A 10,121-nucleotide genomic window follows, 5' to 3' on the forward strand; every position below is an offset into this window, starting at 1 on the left:
CTCGTATCCCAAGTGAGGTTTCCATAACTCTTCTCTACCTACTAGGGAGTGTCAAAAGCTCCATTTCCTTTACCATAAACCTGGCTATCACTGTCTATTCTGCTCTAGTTGCCATGACTACTGGGCCAAGTTAATCTCTACTCCATGATGGCAGTATAATATACCTGGAGGGAAAATACCATTCTATAACACCAGGCTTAGAAAACCAGCATCTTCTCAGGAGGCAAAGACCACTGATGGCAATCTTGGTTATTTACATCATCTCTCTAACAAAACACCTAGCAGAAGCAACTTAAGGAAGGAAAGAGATAATTGGTTCATCATGGAGTGGAGGGCAGAGCATTACAGTTGGGTCCGTGGCAATGGGCGCTTCTGGCTTGCTCACAGTTTGGTGGGTTTTGAAGCAGAGCTGGGATATGACTTTCAAACTCCGTCCCTAGGAGTCTTTATCTCAGCTAGAAAATACATCCCAAACATTCCACAACCTCCCGAAACAGCACTGCCATATGAGGAGCGAGTGTTCAAATGGTTTACACTCAAATTGTAAATCAGCCAAGTGCCACTTATCCCAGGGACTCAAAGAACTCCAAGAAGCTAGCTCAGCAGAGAGTGAGAAATATCTGCATAATGTGGAGGCGAGGGGACCAAGTCAGAAAAATAAAAGTTGGAAGGAATTGAAATTGCTGAATCTGAACTGGAAGGAATCAAGTCTATTGACCACGCTACCCAGACGTTGATGAAGGCCACCCATCCTCACTTAGCCCATGCAAAGGTAGTAAATATTTAAGAGAACGGTAGTGGGACACTAGAAACATGATGTCGTGGCTTTTATATGCAAAATGTCCTCCCAAAATTCATGTGTTGAAGGCTTGGTCCCCATCCTAGTTAGCTTTAGTTGCCAACTTGATACAGACTAAGAGTCTTCTAAGAGGAAATGATTGAGGGATCAGATTGGCCTGTGGGCATGCCCAAGGAGAGTTGTCTAGATTGTTAATTGATGGAGGAGGAGGGTCCAGCCCACTGCAGGCATACCATCCTTAGGTAAGTGGCCCAGAACTATATAACCAAGGTAGCTGAACATGAACCTGTGAGGCTCCACAGTTCTTGCCCTCAGATTCCTGCCTTGATTTCCTTCAGTGATGGGCTGTGCCCTAAAAGTATGAGATGAAAGATTCCCCCCAAGCAGCTTTGGCTTCTTTATCTCAGCAACAGAACAACACTACCACAGTCCCCAAAGCAGAGGTGGGGCTCTTAGAAGTGATTAGGCCATGAGGACGCTCACCTTTTTAGAGGAAGTAGGTCATGAGAGGGCATGCATCTGAAACGTCTACTTTTCTTACTCTCTGTTTCCAGGACACCATGAGGTGAGCAGTTTTATTCCCCAGAATAACCCCAACCCTGATGTTTCTGCCTCACCACAGCTGAAAAACAATCCACCACAAAATGAACCCTCCAAAACCATGAACCAAAACCTCCCATCCTTTACATTGCTTCTCTTAGGGGACCAGACAGCAAGATGACGCGGAGGATTAAAGTGCCTGAAACGCAAACCTGAAGGCCCTAGTTCAGTCCCCAGAAATCACATTTTAAAAGAACTTGGTGTGATAGTGTGCACTTGTAATCCCAGAGCCCGTGAAGCAGAGACAAGTGGCTCCCCGGGGCTCACTGACCAGCCAGCCGAGCCGACTGGAAGAGCTCCAGGCCAGTGAGAGACACTGTCTCATAGAACGAGGTGGATGGCAGCTGACAATCGACACAATGACACCCAAGGTTGACCTCTTGCCCCCACATATGCATGAACATATACATACCATGTATGTATATGGTGAACCTGGGTGGACCTCTCCCCACTCACCTTCCCCGCATCCAGGAGAAATGAACAGGGGGAGCTAAAGCCAGAGCAACAGAGGAGGGTTTTGTAATCCTACAGCCAAAGTCAAGCAAGAGACAGACACTCGCCTAGCATAATAACGTCCAGAAATTATGCCAGCAGGAAGCCATGAATCTTGTCTGTGGATCATCGCGATCTGTGGGTAGGAGATAAACACTTGCGCTGCGAGGTGTCTGATTTGTTGCTTAATATAGTTGGAGATGATCTCAGTAAACAGAAAGAAACAGAAACTTCCACCCAGAGTGAAGGGCCCTCTTTACTTCTCTGACTGGCAGGCTCCAGGTCTTCCTGGTTCTGAACAGCAGTAAAATGGATGAAGACACTAATAGCGATGAGGGGTAGAAAAGCACAGATAAAATAATAACTCCAACCTGAGAAAGAAGGAAAAACAGATGGACTGGAAGAAGAACGGAAGAACAGGAAATGGAGAGATGGGTCACTTGATAAAGCACTTGCCTTGCAAACACAAAGATCCAAGTTTAATTCCCAAAATCTATGTTTAAAAAAAAAAAAGCCAGGCATGCTGGTGTGTGCTGGTAATTCCAGCACGGAGGAAGTGGAAACAGGAGAATCCCTGAAGCTCATGGACCAGCAACCCTAGGGAAGGAGTTCCAGGTCAGTGAGAGACTGTCTCAAAAAGCAAGGTGGGACTTGAGAGAAGGCTCAGCTGGTCCAGTTAATGACCCGAATTCCTTCCCCAGAACCCACATGGCGGAAGAAGAGAACTGATTGTTTTGAGCAGTCTTCTGGCCTCCACGTGTGTGGTGGGAGATACATGCTTCCACCACACACTCAGAGCACAAGCGAAATAAAGAAATGAGAGGGGTGCACATGAGATTGTCCTCTGGCCTCCATGCAAGCTCACGCGCGCGCGCACACACACACACACACACACACACACACACACCTGAACACATACATGTACACAGAAGAAACGAAGAAAACGGGGTTCAATTGGGAGACCTGCTGGATGTGGTATTACCAATTTGAAATCAACACAGCCATGTGGATCTGCACGTGACCCCTCTGAAGATCAGTTCTGAGACTATCCAACTTCTGTTCACCCCAGACCAAAGGAATAATTCCATCCAAGTTTATCTTGATGAACTAGTGAACTTATTAGGGTTACTTACAGGAGGGCAAGGGGTTGACCCACAAACACCTGCTTCATTAGCATGGGTGATGAAGTCTCCAAACTGAATAGATAGGGTCCTCATGTCAGTCAATCTTCTACCACCATAGAATCAAGCATGTCCCAGGAGCACATGCCCTGCAGCCGGTGTGGGAGGGCAGGAAGGAGGTCTGGCTGGACTCTGGGGTGAGGGTCTGATGACTCTCCCCAACACCTCCGTGCTGGTTAGTTTTCAGCCTTTTGAGAAGAGGGAACCTCGGCTGAGAAAATGCCCCCATCGGGTTGGCCCGTGGGCAAGCCTGTGGTGCATATATTTGAGTGATGGTTGGTTTGGAAAGGCTCAGCTCCCTGTGGACAGTGTCATCCCTGGGCAGGTGGTCATGGGGTGTATAAGAAGGCAAAGTGAGCAAGCCATGGGAAACAAGGGGTGGCATTGTGCCCCATGTCACTATCAGGCTCCCCAAACAGTACCTGGATCATTTATATAAGGGTGAGTGAATCCCTGGGGGAGGACCTCCCCCAACCAAGGGATTCTAAAATCTTGAGCTATAGGTGGAGATTTGGAGGGTTTGCTGCAGGTTCAAACATTTACAATATAAGGAGCAAAAAAAAAAAAAAATCACCTATGGAGTACAGTGCGCTTTGAGGGCAGAAAGAATGGGTTTCTTGCAGGCTGGGAAGGCTTTCTGGAGGAGGTGGTGCTAATCTTTGAGTCCTGAAGGTGAAGAAGTTAATAAAAAGCACACCCCTGGTTCGCCTCCCACCTCCACTACCTGGGAACAACGTCAAGTAACCCTGGAATCCAAGGAAAGGTCACGATTCCTGAGACGCACACTGTCATTGGAGACAGACTGTCACCCCGAGTCCCCCCAGCTCTCAAGTCCTCTCACCTGTGTTCCTGGCGTGTTCCCTGGAGCTGCTTCCGAAGGGACTCTAGTCTGACTGCTGGGGCTGTGAAGGTGGATTAGCCACACAGCCACAGCTAGGACATCTTCCATATGGAGCTGGCCCGGTCCTCGGAGCCCACTGAAAGTGTGCGGGACCCTGGCTACCGTGCCCTCTCCAACTGCGGGGCCCGGGAAGTGTGCCCGAGCTCTCTGGAGCCAGTCCAAGCCCAGCTGACCTACCAGGCAGATGGAGGTGGAGCCCAGGGATCCTGGCAAAATCTCCAGAGTCACATTAACTCCCAACAAGCCACCGAAGCAACTGGCTGAGGGCAACCGTGAGCCCAAGGCCAGGACCCGACCTAGACTGCTCGGGCCTCACTGTGGTTCACTTGGGTTCTTATAGTCTGGTCCTGGTTCAATTGGACGCGTTAAACGTCAATCAGAGCTGGATGCTCGGCCCAGTTCCCAACTCACAAACAAGACACCTTAGGTAGACTGGAGTCCTCAGCTGAGAATTTTAGGGCTTGACTTAATTTTTCTTAAACTTTTAAAAATTGTAATTAAAAGCCACACTGCAAAACAGTTATTTCCCTTTAGATTTCATTGTTATTTATTCATTTGACTTCTTTGGATTTTATTTGGTTTTAGTTTTGTTTATTTGTTTGGGTTTTTGTTTTTGTTTTTGTTTTGTTTTGTTTTGTTTTGAGACAGGGTTTCTCTGTTGTCCTGGAACTCACTCTGTAGACCAGGCTGACCTTGAATTCACAGAGATCTGCCTGCCTCTGCCTCATAAAGGCATGTGCTGCCACAACCAAGCTTGTTTTATTTTTCTTTAATGGTACTGGGGGTCGAACCCACGACTCTAGTTCTACCACTGAGCTACAGACCCAGGCCCTCACTGGGGGATTCTAGGAAGCACCTTGGACTCATCACAGGTCCCCAGGACCCACTGTCTGGATCTGAAAGATAAAACCACGTATCTTGCTTCAGTTTTCAACCAGAATGTGGGTTCCTGCACCCCAAACTCTCTAGCTTTCCGCTACAACCAAGCCTGCTCTGTATATCCTGGATGGTGGCCAGCTTGTGGACAGCTCTTCCCTCAACAGATTTATATGTAGAAATATGTAGTGAGGAGACTGTTTGTGCACCTGGCCTCACTTGGATATTCCTTGCTGCAGAGACCTCCCGCCTTTTCCCATCTGCCAAGTCAGAGCTCACACTGGTCTCCAGCAAATCCCATATGCCTATGCTGAGGGAGTCTGTGCCCCGTCCCTACACCCAGTGTTGACTACTAGACATCAGAGAGAGCCATCTAAAGTCCCAGAGAACTTAGGTGATGTGAAATACCCTTCACAGGCCCAGGGGATTGAACCCTTAGTTCCCAGCAGGGGGCACTTCTGCGGAGGTTGCAGGGACCTTTAGGAGGTAGAGTCTGGCTAGAGGAAGTGGGTCACTGGAGGTGGACCTTGAGACTGGCTCCATGCTGTACCTCCTGACTGTGGATGTAGTACGGCAAACTGCCTCATGCCCCTGGCCTGCCTTCTCTACTGCAGTGGACTGCACCTCCCTCAAACTGTGAGCCACAGGAAGCCATTCCTTCCCTAGCGTTTCTTCTTACTGGGAATCTGGATGGAGTCACAAACATTGCAAAGGTTAACAGCACAGTTTTTGTCTGAGTTTAGAATGAACATACAACAAAGATTCATGTTTCACTTCAAAGTTGCATTTATTTATTTTGTGTGTGTATGGATATGTGTATATACATGATCCCATGCAGGACACAGTATGCATGTGGAGGATGATAGGACAATTTTTGGGAGTGGGTTCTCTCCTTCTACCGTGTGGACCCTGGAATCAAACTCAGGCCAGGCTTAATGAAAAGGGCCTCGACCCGCTGAGTCACCTCACCAGCCCATATTTAAGTTGTTAGTGAATGGAACAAAAGGCTGCACATAAAGTGATTCCAGCAGTTGTAACTGTCAAACACAGTGGTGCCTGCCGTTAATCTCCACACTCAGAAAGTAGAGGCAAGTAGATCTCCATGTGTTCAAGGCCAATCTGGTCTACATAAATAAGTTCCAGGCCAGCCAGAGCCCCACTGTTAGACTCTGTCTTAAAAAAAGAATTTAATTTATACATATCAAACATGGTGGCATATGCCTGTAACCTCAGTTCTTAGTAGGTTGAGGCAGTGGGATGTTGACAAACTTAAGGGCAGCAAGGCCTATATTATAATGGTCTGTCCTGTCCCTTTAAGAGATAGGCCCTGCCCACTCCCCCCCACTCCTGTCCACTGAGGACTGAGGCAAGCTGATTTTTGGCTTCCACCCTGAGCTCCTCTTCCTTTCCATCTCTCTTCCAAAGAAGTAGCTGTGCCATGGCTCCTCTCCTCTCCCCCACCCCTATTTCTTTCCTTGTCCCCCTTCTCCCTCCCTCTCCCCTTCCCTTCCAGAACCTGCTAAATATCCAACCTCACTCTGCATAGTGTGTGCCTATTCATCTCTCACCCACTGTTGGGTTCCCTGCCTGGGACTCGCTGCCCCTTGTGGCCCACAGGCCACTCGGGGAATGGTGGTGCCGTTTTACTTTTACCATTTCATATATATCAAGACTATATCTCAAAAAAATTATAACTAAAACTGTCACAGGATATTTAATCACACTGTGAACTGCAAGATTGCATTAATTAAATAAAATTAACCATAGGTCAGGAGGCAGAGCAAGCAACCAGTGACTGGAATTAACTATAAAGTGAGAGGGGACGTCTGGGAGGTCAAAGAAGGAGAGGCACAGGAAGTAGAAGGGAGGAACATCCGGTTGAAGGAGTTTTGTTTCCAGACAGTAGGAGAGAGTCTCTTTCTGACAGGGTGACTGAGTAAGAAGGTCATTTGAATAATTTCTCTGCCTCATGAGCTAGCAGGTTTTTACCCCAGAATCTGGTTCCTGAGTCTTTATTGGTAAAATAAAAAGATACAGACTTAGTTTAAATGGCATTTGTCTCCCCACAGGGAGGCAGCTGAAGCAGCCAAGGATCACTAGGCTGTGAACATGGCAGCAAGGCAGGTAGCGGTGGAGACACAGTCAGCAGCTGAGGCAGTGGTAGGATCGGGTGTAGCCACTGAATAGCAGAGATAAAAACAACATAAAGTTGATTAAAAAAAACATTTTGGGGACTAGAGAGATGGCTCAGGGGTTCAGAGAACTTGCTGCTCTCCCATATGACTCAAGTTCGGTTCCCTGTGCTCTTATCAAGCAACTCACAATCTCCCGTAACTCCATCTGCAGGGGATCCAACACCCTTTAAGGCACCTGAACACACGTACCTGTACATATATACACATATACAAAAATGAAATCTCTTTTAGAAAGTATGTTGGCTGGATATAGTGGTGCATACCTATAGTCCCAGCACAAAGGATGAGTTGAAGGCCAGCCTGAGCTACATAGAATGGCCCAGCCTGAGCTACATAGAATGGCCCAGTCTTTAAAATAAATAAATAAAACGAGTCAGGCAGTAGGGACACATGCCTTTAAATCCAGCACTCAGGAAGCAGAAGCAGGTGAATCTCTGAGTTTGAGGCCAGTCTGGTCTACAGAGTGAGTTCCAGGACAGGCTCCAAAGTTACAGAGAGACTCTGTCTCGAAAAAAACAAAACAAACAAACAAGCAAACAAATAAACAAAAAAACCTTAGCTACAGAGATTGCTCAAGTCAGTAAAATGCACGCTGTATATGCTGAGGATTTGAGTTTAATCCCCAGAATTTATATAAAAACAGGGCATTCTGTTGCTCGTCAGCACTGGAACGGAAGAAAAAGGAGGGACCCTGAAGCTCCCTGGCCAGCCAGCCTAGCTGAGTCAATGAGCTCCAGGTTCAGTGAGAGAGCCTGTCTCAAAAAGAAAGCAATCGAGGAGGACACCTGGCATCAACCCTTTGCTCCCCAGGCACATGAGCAAACATAGCACACCACACACATACCCAAAAAGCATTTGAAGAATGTAGTTCCAAGAAGAAAAAAAGCTGTTAGGTTAAATACTGAGCAATTTAGTGACCTTATAAGACATTTTAAGGCCGTAACAACTGGAGTTATCGTTTCTACCAACCAAAAGTTAATCCTATCTCCACCAAGGAAAAAAAAAATTATCAGGTTAACATGTGAAACTCACAGTGTCTGAACTTTTCACCAGTGACACGTGATGCTGGAGAATGCCTTCCATTCTCCAGATACAGAAAATGCCTACAAGACATGGATCTGCAGTGTTTAACATCCTGAAGCCATACCTTACCCCTCCCTGTAGGGATAGTGCCCACCTATGGGGCAAGAGTTTAAAAGCTACATAAGGGGTTGGGGTTATGTAGACCATCTGGAGGGTGATGGCCGACCATGCAGGAAGCCCTGAGTTCATCCCCCTCTGCTACTAATAGGCATGGTGGCATCTCAGCATTCTGGAGACTGGGGCAGAAAGATCAGAATTTCAAAGTCATCATTGGCTACGTAGTGAGTTCAAGGCCAGTCTGGAGAGCCTGTCTCCAAAGGAAGAGGGTCAATGAGTTGTCGAGTATTTTTCCAGCCCATCTCCTGACACATCTGCAAATGTATATGGCATTCTTATCTGAAAAGTTTGTTGCTGGCATTTTCTTTCTTCTAATTTTTTTTATTGTTTTTAACTGAGCTATACATTTTCCCTACTCCCCTTCCTCCCTCCCCTCTCCCCTTCCACCCTCCCCACTGTCCCCCACACTCCCAATTTACTCAAGATGTCTTGTCTTTTTCTCCTTCCTGGGCAGATTCATGTTTGTGTCTCTTAGGGTCTCCTTTGCTGTCTAGGTCTGGGGTTGTGAACTGTTATTCTTGGCTGTGTGTCTAAAAGTCACTTACGAATGAGTACACACTATATTTGTTGTTCTGGTCTGGGTTACCTCTCTCAGTATAGCTTTCTTTCTAGTTCCATCCATTTGCCTGCAAATTCCAAGATATCATTATTTTTTACTGTCTAGTAGTACTCCATTGTGTAAATGCACCACATTTTCTTTATCCATTCTTCATTTGATGGGTATCTAGCTTGTTTCCAGGTTCTGGCTATTCTGAATAATGCTGCTATGAGCATAGTTGAACAAATGTCCTCAATGCCATATCCATCAAAATCACAGCAAAATTTTTCACGGACTTCAAAAGAAAATTCTGCACAATAAAGGAACGTTTGAAGGCATCACCACCCCCCCACACTCCTGACTTCAAACCCTATGATAGAGCTACAGTTATGAAAACAGCTTGGTATTGGCATAAAAACAGACAAGAGGACCAATGGAACCAAATCGAAGACCGAATATCAATTCACACACCTATGAACACTTGATTTTTGACAAAGAAGCTTAAACTATAAAATGGAGAAAAAAAAGAAAGCATCTTCAACAAATGGTGCTGGCATGACTAAATATCAACATGTAGAAGAATGAAAATAGATCCATATCTATCGCCATGTACAAAACTCAAATACAAATGGATCAAAGATTTCAACACAAAACCAACCACACTGGCAGTGGTCGTCCTACCCTCCGAGCTTCATCGTACCGCCCAAGGATAACAAGAAGAAGAAAGATGCCAGAAAGTCAGCCAAAAAGGACAAAGACCCAGTAAATAAGTCTGGTGGCAAGGCCAAAAAGAAGAAGGGGTCCAAAGGCAAAGTTCGGTACAAGCTCAACAATCTAGTCCTGTTTGACAAGGTTACATACGACAAACTCTGTAAGGAAGTTCCCAACTATAAACTTATTACTCCAGCTGTGGTCTCTGAGAGACTGAAGATTCACGGTTCCTTGGCCAGGGCAGCCCTTCAGGAGTTCCTTAGGAAAGGGCTTATCAAACTGGTTTCAAAGTACAGAGCCCAAGTAATTTACACCAGAAACACAAAGGGTGAAGAAATAAAACTTTATTAAATCAAAAAAAAAAAAAACCAACCACACTGAATCTCATAGAAGAGAAAATGGGAAGTACACTTGAACGCATTAGCACAGGAGACCACTTCCTAAATATAACCCCAGTAGCACAGACACTGAGAGCAACAATTAATAAATGGGACCTCCTGAAACTAAGAAGCCTCTGTAAAGTAAAAGACATGGTCAACAAGATAAAAACAGCCTACAGAATGGGAAAAGATCCAACCCTACATCTTACAGAGAACTGATCTCTAAAATACACAAAGAATTCAAGAAA

General features: G+C 46.0%; 1 protein-coding gene and 1 pseudogene across 10 annotated transcripts in view; one reads left to right on the forward strand and one right to left on the reverse strand.

The window, feature by feature from the left end:
* Window positions 1-4,109, reverse strand: part of Caln1 (calneuron 1) — a 474,585-nt gene extending 470,476 nt beyond the window's left edge. For 3 of the 10 annotated variants that reach the window (XM_085681960.2, XM_085681948.2, XM_085681927.2), the window contains exon 1: window positions 3,914-4,109. The gene's annotated coding sequence lies outside the window, so the exon portion shown is untranslated. Of the gene's footprint in view, window positions 1-3,024; window positions 3,156-3,913 lie in introns of those variants that run through there. The other 7 variants (XM_087903584.1, XM_087903583.1, XM_085681999.2 and 4 more) reach the window with 5 other exon arrangements.
* Window positions 4,022-9,844, forward strand: LOC148123142 (small ribosomal subunit protein eS25 pseudogene; annotated as a pseudogene).
* The last annotated feature ends 277 nt before the right edge of the window (window positions 9,845-10,121 follow it).

Source organism: Myodes glareolus, chromosome 2 (genome assembly GCF_982192425.1).
Source record: "Myodes glareolus chromosome 2, mMyoGla1.1, whole genome shotgun sequence".
NCBI classification, from domain to species: domain Eukaryota; kingdom Metazoa; phylum Chordata; class Mammalia; order Rodentia; family Cricetidae; genus Myodes; species Myodes glareolus.